The sequence below is a fragment of the Cricetulus griseus genome, chromosome 2 (genome assembly GCF_003668045.3).
Source record: "Cricetulus griseus strain 17A/GY chromosome 2, alternate assembly CriGri-PICRH-1.0, whole genome shotgun sequence".
NCBI classification, from domain to species: Eukaryota; Metazoa; Chordata; class Mammalia; order Rodentia; family Cricetidae; genus Cricetulus; species Cricetulus griseus.
Window position 1 is genome coordinate 110493707 of NC_048595.1, and position 23483 is coordinate 110517189.

The following is a 23483-nucleotide window of genomic DNA, read 5'->3' on the forward strand; positions in this document are numbered from 1 at the left end:
TGTAGTTGTGTAGGAAAGGAACACATTCATATTGAACAATCTCACATATCTTCTGGATGCAGTTACACACCATTTTAAGAGTATACCTCTTGAGTCTCAGATCTCTTGATGCATCATATAAATGAGAATTAGAGGACAGAGCCTGTGTGCAGGACGGCTATGCCAGGAATGTCTGGGAAAGTGATGTCATGCCCAGAGTGCCACTCCCTCAGATACAGATTTATGAAATGCACAGTTGCTCTGGTTCTCATGATAGGCTGGGTTGTTATGTTATATGAAATAATCTTGACTCTCAACCAGAACAAGGAAATCCCAGCTCTCTTTTCACAAGGTATTACAATCAATTGCCATTTTACTTTTCCTTGACTTGCATACTTGAATACATTGAACCATAATTCATTTGAGGCTTATGAAAAGTTTTAGATCTGAAACATTGAACTCCAAGCAGATAAGGCAGAAGAAAAATTAACCTGACCTCTAAACCCCCCTAATTCAAGGCTAAAAGAAAAAAAGGGCTTTTCATATGGCCCAGAAACACCTGCTTCCTGGAACATTTCTATTTCTTGATCCAAGGCACCTGTGGCAGTTTGAATGTAATTGCCCCCCATAATCTCATAGGGAGTGGCACTATTAGGAGGTGTGGCTTTGTTGGAGTGGGTATAGCATTGTTGGAAGAATCTTGTCACTGTTGGGGGTGAGCTTTCAGATTTCCTATGCTCAAGATATAGCCCAGGGTCTCAGTTGACTTCCTGTTGCCTACAAGATGTAGGACTCTCAGCTACATTCCAGCACCATTCAGCTACATTCCAGCCATGATGATAATGGACTGAACCTCTAACATTGTAGGTGAGGCACCCTCAATTAAGTGTTTTCCTTTTAAGAGTTGCCATGACCACTATGTCTCTTAACAGCAATAGAAAACCATACTGAGACAGCACCTGAGGCAAAGATACTCTTCCCAAAGACCCAAGACTCGGAATTGATAAACTGAATATTTTTACATGTTTCTTCCAAATCACTAAACTGTAAAAGAAATATAACTCAAAAAACAAAGATACAAAAACTGTTGAGATAATTGCAAGCAGAATTTGGAGTTAATTTTATGCAACCAGAAGAATGAGCTCACAGGGCAGGGAGGAGGCCACAAAGACAGCCTGCTATGAATGAATGAGCCTGTGCTTGGGTGATATCGTAATGAGGAACTTGGCACAAGTGAGTGGAACTGTGCCCAGCACTCACTTCATGTCTTCTTTAGTTTAACTGTGTGGCTACAACAGAGCTATTTAAGAGATCAGAAGAAATGTGACCTAAACATCCCAAACATTAGTCTACTTGAGCTTTCACAAGCACAGTTTGAACTAAACTGTGCCAAATAAGTAGAGAAAGCTATGAAAATAAATATATAATAGTTCTAGCATTGTCCTTAAAATGGAATATAGCACACTAACCAAATAGAACCCACATCTAAAGTACACTTCAGATATTACTTAGGCCATTTTGGGGATAACTTTTCCTTCCAGGAATAGCAGATAATAGTGAATTCAGTAGGACATGGTAAGATGATTTCATCAGAGCAGGGTGGAAACTGATTATATTCTGATTTATTCCCTTCCTTCACATACTGGCCCATTTGTTCTGGCAAGTGTACATCCCTTGACTTAGAAATGTCTACAAAGGAGATCTGGTTACAGAAAAAGGCATTATGTCTAGGTAGCATACAGCTTCCAGCCCCATTCTCTCTGCTGTGCTTTGTCTTCTGCGAGGCTTTTCACCCCTCAGTACTGTTGTGTTCCAAAACTGATTTTTTTTTTTTTATCGAGAAACATACAGGGGATGGGAGAGAGTTAAAGCCCTGGTGGTGGTTAAATTGATTTATCACTACTTAAAATTGTAAGCTGGCTGGCTGAAACCCCCAACTTTCCCAAAACTAATACATGATTTTATATTTTATCTTTATGTGTGAAATAGGAATAAGTCCTTAATGCTTCCCAGCAAATGGGAGAGAGGCCTGTGAGTAGGGCTGAATGGGGAGCAGGACCCACATTGTCCCAGGGCCCAGACACTACTGGCCAAAGCATGGGTGGCATTATTTCCCCTCTGATGCATTTTAAACACAGCATTGAGTCATCAGTTTTTCTTAAAATAATATTCTGATTATGTTATATCCAAGGTTCTAAAAATTTTTGTGTTATTTCTAAGTCCTTTGGGGGAGGTAGAAATCCCATTAGGAGTTTCATACCATGGCACAAATTCTCTGAAATTGGGAACTGACTTTATTATCTAATCTAGAGAAAGCCATTAGACTTTTATATGGAGACAGAAATTCATATTATAGTAAGTAAAGTTGTAAAAAGATAATCAATTTATAAAAAACTGCTTGTTACAAGAAGCTTTTAAAGTCAGCCTTTGTAGTGTTTTAATATTTATTCTGGAAAGTTTAAATGTAGTTTTGATAGGATAATAATGTACTCATTTGACCAGCTTTCCTAATTTCCAACACTGTAATTTTTCTCATCTGCTTTGTTTAATCTTAGGAATCCAATAAGCAATTTAAGAATAGAGATATAAAGACTCATTATACTATATGGACCCACTCAAAAGTCAATAAGCAATCGACTCACTGAGCCCTCTGAGATATGATATTTTTAAATTCAGTAATGTGAAGGGTAAGAATTTATTGGAAGTTAGATCAGTTTAATTCTAGTTTCTTTGGATCTTGTGGAGAAGATATGCTGATACCATTGCCCTTTCCTAACTTTGTCTGGAAGAGGAATTCCATCATCTGCTAGAATTATAAAAAGTGAAGGTAATCTCTTTTTGTCTCTGTTTCTCTCTCTCACTCTCCTTTCTTCCATCCCTTTATCTCTCCCCACATCTGTGTGCATATACATACAAGTATCAGTAATATACACCCATACATACTGACTTGTGCAAGGCACATCACACATTACCCGCCCTCCCCGACAGAGAGTGCTAGCCCTGGTATCCACTACACTTTTGCAAGGGATTCAGTCTGGGTCACCACTGTTTTTTCTTCCAGAGCAGGTTGACAAGAAAGCCCGTATTTTATTTGCAGCAGTGTGGAACCTTTTGCTCAAGCCCAATGTTGGTCTCACTGTTGTTACAGGTTCTCAGAGTCTGAGATTTCTAAACCCACTTTTCTTGGACAAAGCAAAGCAACTGCTTTCTGAAGTCTTGAGATCTTTCTGAGACACACCGAGGAAAGAAATACAGACTCTTACTCATTTTTGGTTCCCTACCTGATCTGAAAACTCTTTGATCATTTAAGCTTTTGCAGCCAAAAGCAGAGCCTGGTGACATGTCATGCTCTCCTAAGCAACTACCATCAGCACACAAGCACAGGTCACTGACAGGCATTCTCTGACTGGGAAAATAAAAGCAAAGTTGGTGAATGACACCAAAAAGTCCTTGGTATTACTTTATCATATAATAAGGTGTTTAACTCTCATTTACTTAGTGAACTGGTTTGATGAAACCATATATAGTGTGATATGGATGGAGATGATAATAATTAAAATAATAACTGAAAAGCCACCAGGAAGAATCACCAAACATCTACATGTTTGTCAGATGGATGGGTACATGGTAAGAAATTTACATGTTTTACATGTGCTATTGATTTGTTCCCTAAAACTCACGAAGTTGACACTATTGTCCCTCCTTTGCAAGCCAGGCAATTGTAATTACAGAGGCTAAGTAATGTGCTCCAAGTCTCACATATTCTATGTGCAAGGGCTGAATTTGCTCTGTCTCCCAAGTCCTTCCCAGGACCCTGTGCTCATCCTCTGCATGTCCCATGGGAATCATTCTTTGTGCTTTGAAAGCTATGGAACTATTTACAAAGATGAACTTCTCTCTGTCAGCTCCAAAGCCCAAGAAGAGGATCAGGGAGCATCCTGATATCCTCACTACCAAAGCTTTGGGGATGCAATCTTCCACTAGAGGTTGCTGCAGGTGGCTAGCACTTGAAATTGAATTGAGAATAAAATCAACTTTAGAGACTGATTACACTGTCGACATTCAAACATGAACTGTGAGTGGGTCTGCCGCTGACACAGAAGCAGATGCATTATTTTTGCTTTAATCTCCCTGCCCCCCATCCTGTCCTAAGTCTAGGGCAGGCTCAGCATTAACTTGGTTTTAAATGGGAAGCCTCAATTATGAATTTGCTTTCTAGAAAAAAAAGTTATACATAATTGGCTAGAATGTTACTCTTTAGGCTAATGAGTAAAAAAGAAAATAAAAAAAGAGGTAGCCTGACTTTAATTATGACAATGAAAACTAACTGTCTCTCTTATTGCTTTGGCACCTGCATTGGCTGGTTTTTGTCTACTTGACACAAACTTGGGTCATCTGAGAAGAAGGAACTTCAATTGAGTAAATGCCTCCATTAGATCTGGATGTAGGCAAGCCTGCAAGGCATTTCCCAACTAGTGATTGATGTGGGAAGATCCAGCACATTGTGAGTAGTGCAACCCTGGGTTGGTGGTCCTGGGTTCTATAAGAAAGCAGGCTGAGGAAGCCATTAGGAGCAAGTCAATATGCAGCTCCCCTCCATGGCCTTTGCATCAACTCCTGCTTCTAGGATCCTGCCCTGTTTGAGTTCCTGCCCTGCTTTTTCTTCAGTGATGAACAGTGATGTGGAAGTGTAAGTCAAATAAGCCCTTTCCTCTTCAAGTTGTTGATGGCCATGGCATTTCCTAACCAAGACAGCTACTAGATACCTTTCAAAGCCTTCAAATTTTGAACTTAATATGTGTCTATGTATTCATTTGTGTGCACACACATGAGTGGTATACATGTGTTTTCCTGATGGAAACACTCATTCAGGATAGTGGATCACATTTCAATAACCCATTGTTTTGCAGTTATGACTGTTTCTGACTACACTGTTATAACGTAGTACACATCTTGAGGAACATTTGGGATTCTCTGAGACTTGGCCAGAGCTTTGTTGTGGGGTGGCAGGGGACAAGGAGGAAACGACTTTGTTTGGTGCTTAACTGCTCGGCCATCAGGGACCTGACCAAGTCCAGCAGCAGCTTCCATGCCTCATTATGGTGGAAGGGAGTCAGCGGGGTCCTCTCACTGTTCTCAGCCAGAAGAAATGAAGGGTGGGGCACCTACTTGGGAGGCAACTCCTAACATTCTTTTACTGTAGAGTTGACTCCTGTCTTCTTAGTATTTTGGCCATATGCCTGTTGCTTCACTGAAGTGAGAATGGCTACATAGAAGTTATTTCATGTAGTCCAAACCCCAAACTTCTGCAAGGGAATCTGATGTAGTTTAGGTAAGGCTCCATGAGGGACAGGGTAGATATCGTCTCTTCACACACACTCTGTTGCTTTGGATCAGCTATTACAGGTATGTGGACGTGTTGTCTGTTCAGGCTGGTGTATTTATTTCAAAGGAGGGACTTTGCGACCTTGGTCGTTTAGTAAAGCTATGATTCTACCAAATGTGTGTTTGTGTAGCACAGCTTTGCAAATGACCTTTTCTTTGCTATTGACTCAGCTCTTGAATGTCCTTCACATTTTCTCCATGCTGGAGACTGCACACACTAGACAAGGAGTCCACCACTTAGCTACAGCCTGACATTTAAATACATTCATATTGCCTTAAGCAGACTTTGGGTTGTGAATATTTCTGCTACCTCTGATAACACTTTGCATAAGTCTTCTAAGCAGAAATCCCTTCCAGTTTGGATACACAGGAGGAATTTGCTTGGAAATTATTTTCTCCCCTGTTTCTTTCCTTAATAATTTGTAATACAAGTTCTAACATGAAATTAAAATTCTTTTATAATTTCATTATCTGGGTAGTGGTTTTGCAGTCTGCTGAGGATCCGAGGGTGAAGTACCGCACAGTGCACAAAATAATTCTTGTTTTAATACATTGCTATGGCTCTCAGAGGAGCTTGGCACAGCTCAGTTCATCATTAGACTCTATATTACTCAGGTTTCCAAGTCTTTAATTCAAAATGAAAATTAAACAATATTCATTTACCAAGCAGTTTGTAGAGACATTGGTTTTTAAAACCCTATATTTTTCAATTAGAAAGGCTATTGCTGTAACCAAATCTGGTTTTCTAATTGTTTAGAACCCAAACACTGGAAGGCAGAGGCCCTTCAGAGAGTGGACTCAGAGGTCCAGAGCACACATTGCAATCCACACCATTACTGCTGATGGGCACTAGCTAAAACCTTACGAAACCACTAAGCATAGGATCAAACAAAATCCACCCCCAGTGAGTTCTGAGGAGGCTCAAAAAGCATTTTTAGCTTGTACATAAATTAAAAAATGAGCATTTGTAACTAGGCATAATCACAGGATTTAGCCTGATTTAGGTCAGGCCAGCTTGCATTCACTTTTCATAAAGCTACAGGGCACTGTGAAAAACTAGGGGCCTCCAAAAAGTTGGACCAGATTTAGTCCCATGTGTTTGTGTTTCATGTGGATGTAAGCTCCTGGTCCTCAGTTTACTCATTTGTGAGGAGGAGACAATCATGCTGCTTCATGGTGTTCTTCGAAGGATGAGACAAAGCAGTGATAAAAGCCCCTAGCATGCTGCTTGGCAAGGAGTGGCTCTACTTCATTTCCCTTTTATCTATGAATTATTTAAAATGGGGCCAAGCAGGAAAGCATGAAAGTGTAGCCTCCTGCATTGTGCTGCAGGAATCCAGGCATTGGCTTTGTAAAATCCCACCAAGCCCTCCGAACTGATATTTCTATTGCATTAACAAAGGAGAAAAATGAGAGATTTTTTTCTTCTTCCTTTGGCCTATTATATTTTTGATATTTTTTTGTTCACTCCCTTGCAGTGTATTTAAGTGGAAATCACTTCAAGCTCTCCAATCACCCTCCAAAAGCTTTGCTAAATCCCTCATTTTTGGTTTCACTCCTGATACAGTACTGTGTCTTCTACCTTTGAAGTCTTTGAAGTGTCCACATTGTAGGCTGAACCTGTAACAGAGCCCAAACTGGTGGTTTTCTCTGCACCAGCCTATTTAAAGCTGGGACAGGTGAACTGAAGCACTATGAGAAGGGGTGGCGTTCACTTCCCTTTCTTGACCCCCACCCCTCTCCACTCTTAGTCTCTTCAAACACTCCTGCTAGAGTCACAGACATATCAAAGACTGCTCTACTGTGGCTGCAGTGACACTGTGCCTGGAAGTGACTGCTTCCCGGACCATCGCTGCTCACTGCCTTGGGGAGGGAACTGAAGTGCACACTGTAACCATAACCTCAAGTTTCTTCATCAGAGAAAGGCTTGGATCAGAGGAAGAGAATGACCCAAGACATCCAGAACTTGCCATTTGTATCACTGACATATGGAACACTATTATTATAATTATGATTGTGAATTGTATTTTGGTAGCTTTATAGATATTTATCTTTGAACATTATATAGTATTATTTGACTGTGCATGAGTTGCTGGTAACAGAACCCTACACACCTACATTCTAACACACCTTCTACTATGGACCTCAGGCCACATTGGTAGTTTTAAAAGTGAATATTAATGGTAAAGGAGGGAAGTTAAGAGTAGACTAACAACAGTCCCTTTCCAATAACTAGCTGTGTGATGTGGGTGCTGGGACAGAACTAGAGTATCTGCAAGAGCAGCAGTACAAGCTCTTAGCGGGATGAGCCATCTCTCTAGGTATAAGTTCACACCTTAGTGATACATCAGTTATACTGTTGTATCACATATTATTGTTCAAATACACTGCATATACTTTTCTATTCTTATGTTGATCAATATTCATTTCTGCTAATGAGAGTTACAAATAAGAAACAAGCATTTAAAATAAACTCAATATATTCTGTGAAAATATCTGCAGTTGGACACTCAGACAAGGAACAGAAGATGAACACAAAACAATCTCATTTTCTATTGCTGCATTTATTTCCAAACAGCTGGGCTAATTCATGCCATGAATGTCAGTGCCTGTCCTTGCCAACTATAGTATGCACACCAACCTGGTGGGTGCAAAGTGGGGATGAATGACATCGTCTTGTTTACACTTTGTTCCTCAGGCTTAGAGCCTTTTCTCTTGTTACTTGGCCATTTGTGATTTCTCTTTAGTTCTGAGCCTTTACCTGTTTCCTGCAGTCTTTCCTCTTCTTAGTTATTTGAAGGAACTCTTTCAATATTTTGAGTTATTAATTATGCATAACTGTAGCTATTGGCTGCAAACATCTGTTCCAGGTCTGACTTGAGTTTTAACTTTGACTGTATTTTGAAAACATCTTATATTTTGTAAATAAGTCACTTATCAATTGTGTCATTGAGGTTTGGATGTTTATATACTTTGTCTAGAAACTTCTACTTGATCCCAAGTGAGTAAAGCACGTGACTATATTTCTTTGAAAACTGTGAAAGTTCTGAATTTATAAAATGAATTTTAGTAGATTTGCTATTGTTTATGGCTTAAAATATTCCTGTATTCCTATTCTAGTCACATAGATGCCCAACTATCTCAGAAACCACGTTTGCATCGTCTGTGGTAGATGTGCAAGACTTCACTGAGTTCTCTATTCTGTTTGATTCCTGATGCATGTGGACCTTGGATTTATGCCATGTTGCAAGGGAGCACTAAGTGTATCTTAAGATGTTAGGAAGGACTTTTACTTATTTTTTCTTCAAAAACACACTATTTACTCATGAGATTTTACTCTTTTTTATTTTTAGAATAATATGGCTGTTAATTTTTGCACAATGCCAACTGAACGCAGTAAACTGGGATACTTTCTTCCATAGTTGACAGCACAGCTAAAGTTTCCAAAAATTCAAATGATATGTATGTATGTATGTATGTATGTATGTATGTATGTTTTGGTATGTGATGTTTAATTTGCAAATTTTTATAATGAAGCATATAAAAATTGCCTAGAATCTGGACTAGGTTTACATTTGGGTTTTATTCCTAAATATATGAGCTAAAACAATTGTTTACTCTTTCTATTTTATATTCTTTGTCTGTGAATTGGGTACTGAACCTTTTGTGATGACTGAATGCATTAAAATACCTAAACCTCTTAGAACCTTTCCTGGCTGATTATATGCATCTGATAAGCATTATGAGTTTTTGTTTGTCTCTTGTACTGGATAAGCACTTTTTTAGGGAGACACCACTGGGACACAGGAATGTGTGCTGGCTGGAGACACTGCTGAGATCACAGAAGGGACACTGGAGCTAGAAGAGTGCTAGAAGACAGAGCCAGATCTGCCCCCCACTCCCCACATGAGCAGCCATGCTGCTCCTTGTGGCAGGAGGCATCCACTAATATTAACACATGTGAATTCTGTAAGTGTGCAGGAGATATGCTCACTATTAGCTTGAAAATTACTGGAAGTTGCAGCAACAGCAACACAAGGAATTTGAATTAAAATTTTGCTTTAGGCAGGATTAACCAGTTATAAATTCTGAATAATTTCAAGAAGCCTGATCCCCTTCTTCTCTGGAGGACAAGACATCACTGCTTTGGTGCAACCCACTAAACTGTGTGCACATATTTCTAAGCACAGGGCCAGGAATTAAAGACAAAGTGCACAGATTGGGACCCTGCTCTGCTGTGGCATGCTGCTATTGAGAAATAAAAGGAGCTTATGAGAAGGATATGGAGCTTGGGATAAAGATATCCTTTATTAGAAATACACCAGCCAAACGCAAGCCAGGGCGTGCCAGGGCAGCAAGGCAGTGAGGTCAGAGAAAGCTCCCATGTGCCATGCAGCCCCTTAAAACCCTATCACACATCATCTTACCTCACTTTGACCGCACCCTGACAGGCGTGGTCAAGCACATCTGTAGCCAGCTTCTAGCAGGCAAGGCTTACACTGTCCCCTACATGCCACAGCTGCTTTCTTCCTTTTCTTTGCTTCCCTGTCTTTCTTTTAATTTTTTTTTATTTTACAGACCAACCACAGTTCCACTCCCTCCCCTTTTCCTGCCTCCCTTCCCCTTCCCACCCCCATCCACTCCTGTCTTGCTTTTATCAGTATCCCTTGTCACAAAGTTATATTCTCATTTTTCTTCTTGTCTCAATATTTGATAATATATTCTACACTATACACTGTGCTTTTGAATCCAATTTATTGTGACGCATTACTAAATAGTGGATATGTTGTCTTATAGAATAAAACATTAAAATACCAATAGATGAAGCAAAATTCTTGCAGGAGATAAATATCTTAAGTCAGTTTCACGAAAGTGAGTAGATTTTTCTTGATAATAACAATTCAAATAAAAGCATTTGGTATTAGGTAAGTATATTTTAAAAATGAATTAATAAGGGTACTATGGCTGTGAGAGAACATATGCTTTTAGACTCTGTTAGTGTACACAGAGTTCCCAGATCATTAGACTGCTTCTCCCTGTTCAGTGTGCCCTTAGTTATACTTCAGAATGGGTCCTGACATGACAGTTTCAGGTACTAGGAGATACTAGAACATAAGGGCCATGAGTAAAGATGCTGGAACATGATTATTTTGGAAACAAACAATGGAATGTGTGCTTGTGTCACTATGTGTCCACACTGTTTCAGGTTACAAGCTAGAAAAAGGCTATAGATAAGAACCACAATTGTGGAGCCTCTCCCCAGGGATTGGGGCTTGCTTCCTGTTATCTTGTGCTGCCTGAGCATCACAGAGGCCTTGTGCCTAAAGAATCAGAACCAGAAGATGTGAACGTTGCAGGAGAACCTTGACTTTGAATGGAGCACAAGGAGTGTTGTGATTGCCAATAAACCATTTTGCTCAGTAGACTATTCAAGACTGTTATGAATTCCTCAATGCAATAATAATTTTATTAATCTAATTATAAGTACACTGCATGTTATGCCACTTTCAATGATATTGAAATGTTCTCATAATTTAATAAAGTGACTCAGCTCTTTTCATGATAGGAATTCCCTCCAAGAACTGCTGATAACACAGCCTCAGGCTAGACACTATGCAGTTGGGCCAGAAGCAATCCAGGGCAACTATGTATACATGTGTTTACATAAATAGGGTTGGTTAATACTTTTCTTAGTAAATAAAAGTAAACACCATCACTTTAGTGACAATTTAATATAGTACATATACCATCTTAATTAAAAATAAAACAGATCTCCACATTGAGAAATGTGAGTTCTTTGTAATTTATTTCCTGTTATAAATAATTTCTCCCAGCATGCCTCTGCAGGAGTCTTTATATGTATGTGTATTTTTTTTTTTTTTAGGTTTCTGTCTCAACAGTGGAGTTAACAAAAATGTATCCTTCGGAGTGTCACCATAGATTACCTGGTTCTGAGTTTTCCTTAGCTTATCTTCTATCAGCACTCAACAAGCATCTGTTCCCCAGAAAATCTCAGTCTTTTAAAACTAAGATCGGCTGGATATGCTTGGCATGCAATCTTCCCATTGTTTTAATTGTATTTCTTGATTACTTGTGAGAATCAATATATTTTGTTAGGCTCATTGATTATTTTGATGTGGTTTTGTGGATTACCCACTCTTCTAATGGACTACTACCCTTTCAGTTTACATTAGAGAAACCCGCAGCAGAGAGCATCTGTGCGCCACTTGCAGAAGCTTAGACTTCTCTCTGTGGACCACAGACACGGACTTTGAGCATTTTTATTTTCAGCCACCAGCATTTGTATCTCTGTGTGGAAGGGAAACACAGGAGCTTCCAGGGTAGCTTTGCCTGTATGTGAGAAAAGTTGGATATGTTCAGGAGAGGGACAGTGTAGTCCCAACCAGAAACTGTGACAAGCTTCCTTAACTCCTGAGTGTGTCAGTGAGGCTACAGTGACCTGTGGGGGTGTCCACTGTGGGTATGCCCAGGTCTCTCATGTGCAGGCATTCCCATGTGAATTCCCATTCAGCTTCCATTTCTTCCTCTTCCCAAGTCTCACTCCACTGTCCTGTTTATTTTCCCCCAGAACACCCCTAAAACAATTTTCATAGCAATCCCCATCTCATTGTCAGAGTCTGTGAACACAACTTAGGACAAACACTTCACCCATTCAGGATATTTTCTCTTTATCTAAAATTGGAAATATTTACCTCAGTTGTTTTCATTTTTTTCCTTTGAAAATGTGGACATTGTTATATAGTTTTTCTATGGAGTAAAGTAAGTGTGTTTTTTCATCTTTGCTCAACTCTCATATTTCTTACATGCTTATTCCATGTATTACCTATATTATGTACATATCTACTTATCTTTCTTTAGTTTCCATGGAAATCCTTAGATTTTTCTATGTTTATGCTGCACTGAGGGAGGTTCTTAGGTGAAAGGTTGTTGAGTTTTCACCAAATTTGAGAAATTGCCAGTTATTATTTCTTCAAGTAATTTTATACCCTCTGTAATTCTTATTGTTTATTATCATTATTGCTTAATATTATTATCTTTGATTGCTAAATACTGTTCTACAAATCTATGATGCTCTCTTCCTTCCAAAAATATTTTTTCTTAAGCCGTACATTGAAGTTCATGCCTCTAATATCAGAATTGTTTGGGCTCAGGTAGGGGAACTGCAATGAGATTAAGGCTATCCTGGGCTACACATTGAGTCTTAATAGAATGAGACACTATCTTTCATTTTGATTTTTAAATGTCTTCATTTTTAGGTTTCTCAGTTCATTGATCTTCCTTTCTTTCTTCCTTCCTTCCTTCCTTCCTTCCTTCCTTCCTTCCTTCTTTTCTTTCTTTCTTTCTTCCTTTCTTTCCTTCTTTCTATGTATGCACATACATGCACAGAGAACATAGGCCAAAACTGGAATGTCTTTCTCCACCTTTTTGGGGGGGCACTCTCACTGAACCTGGAGCTTATCTATCTCAATACGCTGGCAGAGCAAAGACTTCCAGCAATCTGCCTTTCTCTAAGCAACTTCCCTATTTCCCGGTGCAGATTGCAGATACATTCTACTGAAATGGCTTGTTTGCAGGTGCTAGGATTGGAATTCAGGGTCTCGTGCTTGTCAAACAGACATTTTTACCAGCTAAGCCCCTTTGATCTTCCGTATTTCTACATACTCTGTTTATTTCATCCTACTTCATTTCAAATACTCCCTTCTCAGTCTTTAGACATTTTAAATTACTGTTTACTATTATTATGTTATTTTAAAATTATTTTTATTTTATTATACTTTTAGTTTTTGCATTTTAAAAATATTTTTATTTCTTTTTGCCTGTTTTCACCTGTCTTCTCTAACATATCGAGTCAATTTTTAAACTTTCTTGATACCTTAGTCAATTAGCTTTATCAGTCCTGTAATTTCCATGTCACTTTCCATTTGTGGCTTTTAATTATAGATTTTGATGACATTTGTTCTTCTCTGTATGTCTTGTAATATTCAGCAGAATCATATTTGTATGTCAAACATTGTTAATTTTGATGGGATGTTGTGTACTGTAAGGTTTACACTGTTGGTTTTTGAATTTAGAAAAGAATCATTTATTTACCTAAAACTGTGTTGTCCATGGTGTAGGTAAGTTTTGTGGGCTGAGTAGATGAATTTCAATCAGAGTACATAGTGGGCCAATCCAAATCAGCCTCTTCTACACCGTTGTTAATTTTGTCACCACTTCAGTGACAATGAGAATTCCAAGACTTATTTCTGTAGTAGATGAAGACAAAAGCATTCCCAACACCATGGTATCTGTGCAACTCCTTTTTGATGTTCCTCTTTGTCCTCAAATAGTTTTACTCATGTCCCTGTAGAGCAGTGCTCAGTCAAGTCTTGTGTGGATCAGTGGCACTCTTGCTGTACATATCCTCTTTCCTCTTACTTTGTGGAGCACATGATAGGTGCTTTGGCCTTTCCAGACCATATTCCCCATCTTTTCAGTTCAGTGAGCAGCTGCTTTCTGCTCAGGTTTTGCTCCATGTTAAGTGAGACCCATGTTTCATACATATTGTCCCGTTGCTTACTGTGGCAGGATAAATGTATTTTGTGCTAGGATCAATTGTCATTGGTGACATTTGTCACCCTTCTCTTGTTTAGGTCAGCATTTTGGCTGCTGGTAGGACAGATGAATGAAAGGTTAATAACTCATGAGGGGAAAGGCATGGGAGAATAGATGGGAAGTGTGAGCAGCGGTCAATCACTCATGAGGGTGCGTACATGAGAGAAGAATAGATGCAGGGACTGTGAGCAGGGGATGGTTTTAAATGTGTTGGGCAGAGGCTCCACAATAGTAACTGTTCTTGGGATGATCACTGGACCTTGTTGTATCTGCATGCCCTGTCATTAGTTCTCCAACTATGCTTATTAAAGGTCTCTAGGTGACAGCCACCAACCTGGGAGAAGTGGGGCTGACACATCCCTTAGGACTCTGTAAGAGGTATTTGAATCACAGGAATAGCCACTTCTGCTATTCTCTCAGCATTGAGCTAACAAGATTTTTTTTTTTTGCTCTATTCCAAACACTTCATTTTCTGCCTCTCTTCACAAGTAAGAGATGTTACAGGTTGAAGAACTGGCTAATGATTCCGTTCTGCATCACTGAACTACCTCAGAGGGAACGAAACTGCTGCAAATTGCGATTACTTATCCAAAGAGTATATGGAGTTTTACAAATACATTTTTAGTACCTGGATGAATCTGCTGATACAATCATTACTTTAATCTCCTTTCTGGTCTCAGTAAGAAGTCTGCTGGCATGTTCTGCATCACACTACAGCCACGTGCACAGAGACTGTGAAGACTGTAGAAAGGAAACATTACACAGTATTTTTTCATCAAAAATTTAAAGTACCATCTTGGGAATCACATATAAAGAGACATCTATAAAGCAGAAGCACATGGTTTAATAATCAATAGAGGGAACATATATGTTTCTGTGACCTAGTCCAAGAAGTGTGATACTGTTAAGATCTGACAGGAGGACCCCAATGCATGCCTTAGGCATTGCTACCCACTTCCTCTCCTACAAGCACATGAACTCTGAGTTGTGAGATAACTATTTAAGTGCATTAAAAAGTCATATCACAAATACTGCATGTATGAACAACAAAATCTATTTCATGTGTTTTGAACCTTTATTACATTAACTTTTCTAATTAGAACTATAGTGTGTCCTCTCTGTGTCCAATAATGTATTTATAAGACTCCTCTATTCAGTGCATAGTTTATTCTCTGTAGCACTTCATGATGCTGCATCCGTGGGTGCCAGACTAATTTATTAATTTTAATGCTATTTCATACTTGGGTATTTTAATTTTGATCTTATAAGAATAGTATTAAGATGAAAGTTCTAGGCATATGCTTTTTCCAAAGTAGACAGCTAGTTATCTGAGTGCATACTATTTTTTACATTGTACTTGTTTTCATTTGTAGTCCCAGTTAACCACCATGGCCAAAAACCTTTTAATATATTTATATATTGATTGTCCTTTGGCACTCCTATGTTAACATTCATTTCCAAATGTATTGCTATTTCAAAGTTGTGTGTGCATTTGGGATATAAGCCCTTGCCTGAATGGTAGGTTGAGTTTCCTTTGTTTCTATGTACTGTAATCCTCTCTCTCTCTCTCTCTCTCTCTCTCTCTCTCTCTCTCTCTCTCTCATTTTTTTGTTTGTGAGCATATGTATGTGTGTGTTTGGTAAACAGAAATTCCTAGTTCACTGTGGTTAAACCTACCAATGTTGTCTATAATGATTGGAGAATTTTGTGACTAGATACGTTTTTGTACCCTAAAGTCATACAGATATTCTTTCTATTATTATACAAAAGCTTAATAAGCTTAATAGCCTTGCTTTAGTTTCATGTCTTTATTCCACTTGGGGTTGATTTTTGTGTGTGGTCTGAAATCATGGTCTAATTTAATCTTTTTCCCATATGATCATAAAAGCTGCCCTAATTTCATTTTTTTAAATTCACACTTACAGATTGTCAAACTGCTTTCTAAATATCTATGTTTACTCATGGATTAGTTCTATGTCCAGCCCCCTTAACTGAAGCTGTAGCAGGCATTGTTAAAGTAGAAACCATACTTGGCTAAGGTGCTGACAGTAAGTGACAGTGGAGTGCTTGGCCTTCAGTGAGGCAGCTTCATGGCTCAGGGAATATCATGGAAGAGATGGTGGAAAGAATGTAAGAGTACAAAGATGATCTATGTGCACCAAAATGTTGTCCTCTGGATATGACATGGCCCTTGCATTCAGGAACTCACCACAGCAGTTTATTTTTATGTACAACATCATCACAGAATTGGGCCCATCAATATTTCAGCATAGGTGGGCGAGGGGCCTATGAATGCCCACCTTTCCCTTTTGGCAGTTAATGGTTGTTTCTGGAAGGAGTATCATTGCTTTCAGAAGTATAACCACTGAATATGACCTCTCACCCAAGCTTGAGAGATCTAAAGGTAAAATGGACCTGTTAACAAGGATTTCATCAAGAGAAGGCAGGGCCGTGTTCTAGTTACTGTTCTGTTGCTATGGGGAGACAACACAATCAAGGCAATTCTTTTAAAGGAAAGTATTTAACTGGGGACTTCCTTACAGTTTCAGAGGTTTCCATTACTGTCATGGTGGGGAGGATGGCAGCATGCATGGCATTGGAGCAGGAGCTGAGAACTACATCCTGGTGCACAGGCAGAGAGAGAGAGACACTGCGCTTAGAATGGACTTTTGAAATTTCAAAGCTCACCCCCAGTGAAACACTTCCTTCAAAAAGGCCATACCTCCTAATCCTTCTAATCCTTCCAAACAGTGCCAGGCCCTGGTGATGAAGCACTGGAATATATGAGCCTTTGGGGGCTATACTTATTCAAACCACCACAGGCAGTAAAGAGGGAGGATGGGGGTAGATCTCCTCTTCTCTTGACTTGTATATATGTCCTATGCTTACACCATTTCTTCTTTGTGCATGCCAAGTGAGAGGTGCACACATGAAGCATTGTTATGCTTTCCTGGTAAGACATTTTATCACATACATTGGTTCCAACTCTAGTAAAATACAGTTAAATTTATGTACCATAAGATTATTTGTCATATTATCTACTGTCTTCCAGTGTTAACAAAGCCACATCCAGCTTCTGCTTGGTGCTTGCATTCTGTCACTGATTCTGTCATCTTCTTTTCAGATCTTGAAGGTTCTTATGCCTCGAACTCTTACTGTTTAACATGAATAGCATGTAATTAGAGATTGTTGTGGTTTATTCATCACATTCTGAAATATTTATTTATATTTACATAACTATATTCCTATAATATTCATATTTCATATAATTATTTACTTAGACTATTTATCAGAGTGCATATTCTACTTTTTATTTCATGGCTTCCATTTATCTCCTTGCTGAATGTTTCACTTGTTTACTTTCTTTTTTCAAACTAATTTTCTAGTCTTCCCATGTCTTCCCGTAACTGTTTGAAATTTATGTACTCTGTTTCTTTTCTGTTAAGTGATTATTCTACTAATTAAAAATGCATTCTTGACTTCCCAATGTTTAAATTTAATTGCGTGCTAAATTGAATTGTATGCTAAATTTAATTGTAAACAAAGCAACATAAACTACTCTAATTCCATTTCCTCTTCTGACGCACATTACAGTGTTGTGTTTTAGTTTTACCCTTTTATCTTTAGTAAGATGATTTTTGCATTCAGGGTCCTCTTTGTTCTTGCTTCTCAGAGGCTGCTTGTCTTCCTTATATTTGAAGTGCTTGCTTTTGAATATCCTTTAGTGCACATGTGCTAGTAATTTATTCTCCCACTGGTTTGTATGCAAATGTCATTATTTTGCCAGTGTTTGTGAAAGGAGCAGAACTCTGGGTGCCACAATACATATCAATCCAATCTCCCATGGGTTCCACTGTTGCTAGAGCCAAAGCTGTCAGAAGAGCAATTCTAGATTGCCAGGTGAACCTTAGTCTCTGGATGCTGACAAGACTTTCTGTTTGACTTTAACATTCATTAGCTTCACTGTGATGTGTACATATATGACTATTTCTTGAATGTACCTTGCTGATAATGTGTTGTAGTATTGTTATCCCCCCTCTCCTGTGTGTGTGTTTTCTCATCTAGAATCAAGAGGATAACCCCTGATGTCATTCCTCAACAAATATCCACCTTCTTTTCTTTATATTGAAGCAGGGTCTCTCACTTGCCTGAAATCTGCTTGAACTGTTAGTCTGGCTGACTAGTGAGATCTGGGTGTCCCTGATAACATTAGATTATAACTTGTAGGCTTTTGTGAGAAGGTGTTCTTTGGGCGTTGCTGTCTTGAAATAGAAAAGGTATAGTTATGCGCTTCTGCCTGGGGAAGGCAGCACATAAGGCTCCAGTCCATCCCAAGGATGTATAAGCAGTTAATAGGTTTTGAGGGGAGTGTTCTTCAGAAGTACTCATGCTCTGGTAGGTAACACTCACCTATGTTCCTATAAGAAGCCCCTATTAAGTGTGTTGTTTTGCCAAGTTACTCTTGAATGCAATTGTTAGTTTGGTCTATCACTAATACTCTACAGTGAAAAGATGTTTGTTCACATATCCCCAGGAAAGCTTAATACAGAAATACTTCAAGCATTATATGACACAGACAGACCATGTGATTAAAGGATAAGTAGCACAAGCAAGAAAAGAATGAAACTAACTACACCTGTTGATTGTTTCACATGACCTACAAAAATACTTTACTCACAAGTATTTATTGTCTATTACTGAGAACAAACTTATGTCCTTTAGAAGGTGTGTGTGAGTCATTAATGGCTGAGCTATTTCTCCACCTCTGGTTATTCTGTGTTTTAGTTAGGATTTCTTTTGCATTGATAGAACTCCATGACCAAAAGTGACTTGGGGAAGAAAGTGTTTACTTCATTTTACAGCTTGAGTCTATCATCCAGGGAAGCAGCAAGAATTCAAGTCAGGACTGATGGCAGGAACTGATGCATTAGCAATGGAGGGGTGCTGTCTACTGGCTTGTTCTTCATGGCTTGCTCTCTTTTACCATCCAGGACTAGCAGCCCAGGGGTGGCACTCCCCACAATGTGCTGGGGCCACCCACTCAATAATCAATCAAGAAAATGCTCCACAGACTTGCCCACCAGCCAATTCGTTAAGAACATTTTCCCTTTTGAGCTTTCTTCTTCCCAATTGACTCTAGTGTGTGTCAAGTTGACATAAAACTAGCCTGCACAATTGACCCTCTCATTTGATACACAAACACACCACTATTCAATTAAAATCTCACCTTTTCCATTTGTCCTTAAGATGGCACAGTAATATAAATGTCACTATATAAAACAGTCCAACTTTCAAGAATCCCGTAGTCTTAAAAATTCAAATACTTTCAAAGTTCAGTCCCTTTAAACTATCGAAAGCCTCTCTAAAATACAGACTCTCTAAAACTCCAAAGTCTTTTTAAAATTTCAAAGTCTTTCAACTGTGGGCTCCTGTAAAAAATGTTTTAAATGCATTCTTATTCCAACAAGAACTAGGACACAGTCTCAATTTGAACAAAGAAAAACCAAACTCCAACCGTGTGAAAACTCGTGTCCAATGTCTCAGATTCACTCACAATATTCTGGGCTCCAAAGTGCTTTGACATTTCACTGGCTCTAACCACACATAGCACAAGTAGCTTTTCTCCTACGCTGAGGCCTGCTATACTTTAGGGGTATCGTCAACCTTGTTAGTCATCCCATTGGCATCTCTACAGTGTTGGGCTATCCTGCTACAAGTGGGCTGCACCTTTACCCATAGCCTGTCTTGGGCTTTCTTCATGGACTCTGATCCTGTCAAGTGGTGCCAAGCCTCAAATTCTCTCCACTCCCCCTTCAATCCTGGCGTTTCCAGAGCAACTGAAGCTATACCTTCAACAATGGCTTTTATTGGCCTGTCATGATGCTAAGCCTCATCTGTTCTCCATGACCCTTTTATACCATCAAATCCAGTACCAACTAGATGACTCTGACATCATCAATTTTAGCTACCTGCATTAGGTGCAGCCTCAGGGCCTCCTAGATCATGGGTTTTGTGTGCTGACCCTGAGGAAATACTCCTATAAGATTTCCCTTCAATGACATTGGTCTTTTCTTAAATACTATTAATTTCTCAGCCTCAAATAACTGTCACTAATTGTCCTAGCAAAGCAAAGATACACTTTAGTGGTTACAGTCTTTTGCTAACTATAGCCAGCCAGCTCTTCAGTTCCAGCTAACCAGACCACAGATTCTTAGTTCAAATATAACATAAATATTCCTGGTAGAGGCTTTGCTTCCCTCTGAAATGTCACAAGCCAAGCCAACATAGTCTGCACTGCTCTTAGAATTAGCCCTGAGAACACAAGAGCTATTCCAGCTAAAAGTTCCAAAGTCCTTCCATATTCCTTCTCAAATTATATACTCAGTTCTGGCAAGGCAATATCTAACTCCTTATACCAAGTTCTGTCTCCGTTAGGGTTTTTATTGTTGTGATAAAACACCATGACCAAAAATAACTTGAGTTCATTTCACTTTATAGCTTGAGTTCATCATCCCAGGATGTCAAGCAAGAACTTGTCAGGAACAAGGAGGAAGGAACCGGAGCTGACCATGGAGGAGTCTGATTACTACCTTGTTCTCCATGGCTTGCTCAACCTCTCTTACAGTACCCAGGATCACCTTCCCAGGGTTAGTTCTACACACAATAAGCTGGGTCCTCTATAACATTCATCATCAATCAAGAAAATGTACCATGGATTTGCCCACAGGCTGGCTTATTGAGGGCACTTTCTCAATTGAGGCTCTCCTCCTCCCAAATGACTCTTGTTTGTGTCAAGTTGACAAAAAATTATCCAGTACATTTTATAAGAAACTATCCCAGAATTTATTAGCTTAAAGCACCAACTGTATATCATCTTAAAATTTCTGAAATTCAGAAATCTAAGGGTGCCTTAGTTGGGCCACTGTGTGGGTCTCACACAGGGCTGCAGCCAAGCAGATGACCAGACACCTTCATTTGCATTTCATCATGGCCTGAGAGGACTCAGTCTTGATTGCAAGCAAAAGTTCTCTGGTTAAAGATGACAGTTTTGCTATGAGGAATGGTTCTGCCACAGCTGATGTACAGTCTATACTCATTGCCTAACTACTTCTTTGCAATAAGAAGTATTTACTCAGTATTAGTTGGCCAATGAATGGAGACAAATTTGTAAAAGTTATAAAAGAGACAAAGAACATTTTTAACTTTCCTTAGTCTGGTTTGTAGTTCTTAGTTTGTTTATATTCATCTTAGAAAATGTTACTGTGATTGCACACTGGAAATATTAATGATAAGAGGCAGGCTTCTTATGAATTACTTTATGATAAAAAAAAACATACATACATTGCATCCCTTATCCCTAGGATGCAGTGATGAAAGGCAAGTCAGATGTTCTACATGAGTAACCAGATACACTATAGCTGAGAATTGAGGCAAAAAACAATTTTTGTCTGCAGTAGTTTGTCCTGTTTTAGCGGCATCTCCTTGGAAATGTAATGGACTCAAACTTTTTGGTATATATAAATAAACCATATCTAGGAGCCAGACAGCCCTGTGTGTCTCCAATTCTCCAACCCAGGATGCCTTTGAGTTCTGGAGTTCTGGTCTTTGTCTCTTTTGACATATAAATATTTAGAAAGTTAGCACTGTAGTCACTGTCAGCACTAACTTAGGTGCTCATCCATCCATGGACAGAGATGCTCGGCTTTCCAGAGATAAGGACATGTTTATTATCATGTGCATCAGAGCAATTTGGAGACATGCAGTTGGATATCTAATCCTTATGTATGGGGAAATGTTTCTGGGAGACGGGAAATCAAACATTTTCTTTGGAGACATACTTTTAAACTCTCTGGGACAATGAGTTTCTTCCCCCGTGCCATCGTTCTTCCTGCCTGAGGAATAGCTACTCTCCTGCATTGTCTTAAAATGTATGCTTTGAAGTAGGTGTTGTTACTTTTCCCTCCATAGATTCTTGTGTGTGTGTGTGTGTGTGTGTGTGTGTGTGTGTGTGTGTGTGTGTGTGTGTGTGTAGAAGTTACCCTTTCCTAATGATAAATGGCAGTGAAGTAAGTTTTTCTTTTGGAATTTGTAAGAGAATGAAATACTCATAGACACAACAATAAAAAGTATGTTTTTGTGGTCAAGGAAATGTTTTCTTCAATTTCAAGTCAGTCATACTGTAAAGAGATTCCTTCTTAAAATGCTAGCTATTCATTACTTCAAGATCTCATTACATTTGTTAAGTTTGCTGGAAGAGTATGATGCTGTGTAACAAACAAGACTACAATACATAATGGGTTATAAAATAAACCATTTTTAATGCCTAGAATTTGGTTCATGTTCTCCTTAATTTCCTTTCAAATAGACACAAGGTATAATCATCTTAGAAGAAGGAAACTCAACTGAAGATTCTAGACCAGTTTGACTTAGGGGCAAGTCTGTGGTGGGCATTTTCCTGATTATTGGTTCATCTGAGAAGGGCTAGTTCATTGTGGGGACTGCCATCCCTTGGCAGGTAGTTCCGGGTTATGTTAAAAAAGCAGGCTAAACAAGCCAAGTAGAGCCAGCCAGTAAGCAGAGTTCCTCTGTGGCTTCTGCTTCAGTTCCTGTCTCAATCTGCCTGCATAGCATTACTGCCCTGACTTCCCATCATGATGGACTATGAGCTATAAGATTACATGAATGCCCCTGTTCCCAACAAGTTACTCTTCATCAAGGTGTTTATCATAGCTAGAAAGCAGGATAGGATGGCTCAGGTTTGCCTGGGGTCATTTGAGCTTGGTTCCAGCCTGAGGTTAGGTTTAATATCCTCCATATAATTTCTTGTTCTAGAAAGATTTAACTAATTGTGACATGATACTTTCATGGTGGATGACAGAGAAACAAAAGCAGAAACAGTAGAGCACACTATTTCTTCAAGTCTTGCCACCAAATATCATACTGTTGTGTTTCTCTGCTTTTACTGGGCAGAGAAGGCATCTTCTGAAGAAATGTGCTCTCTAACCAACATAGGAGATGATTCATTGAGTTAAGTAAAAATATCTAAAAAAAAAAAAAATGCCTTCTTTCACACTCGGGTATATCAGGTTAAGTTGTGTTAGAGGTCTTCTAACTCAGGTCACAAAGAGACCTCTGCAATTGGACTTTGTTGTTTACCATACATGCAGAGAAATATGACAAAGGTGACTAGGTCTTCTCCAAGTGCATGATTTCCCGTCCTCAAAGAGATGCTTTTCTGGGGAAGCACATATTTGAGAGGGCATGTGTTTCCCAGTCTTATTTTATTTCAGATGCAGTCATGTAGCAGTTTTTTACAAGGTAGCATGAACACAAATGGACATTCCCTCCATTTTGAAATGTGGAAATATCTTATCTCCTTGTCCTAGCCAGAAATGGAGGATAATGAAAACCCAGAAGAAGATGGTCTCTCTTACAAACAAGAGATGAGCAGGCAGTCTTCAGGGAGAGGATAGACAAGGGCTTGTTTTCATACTGAAGTAATG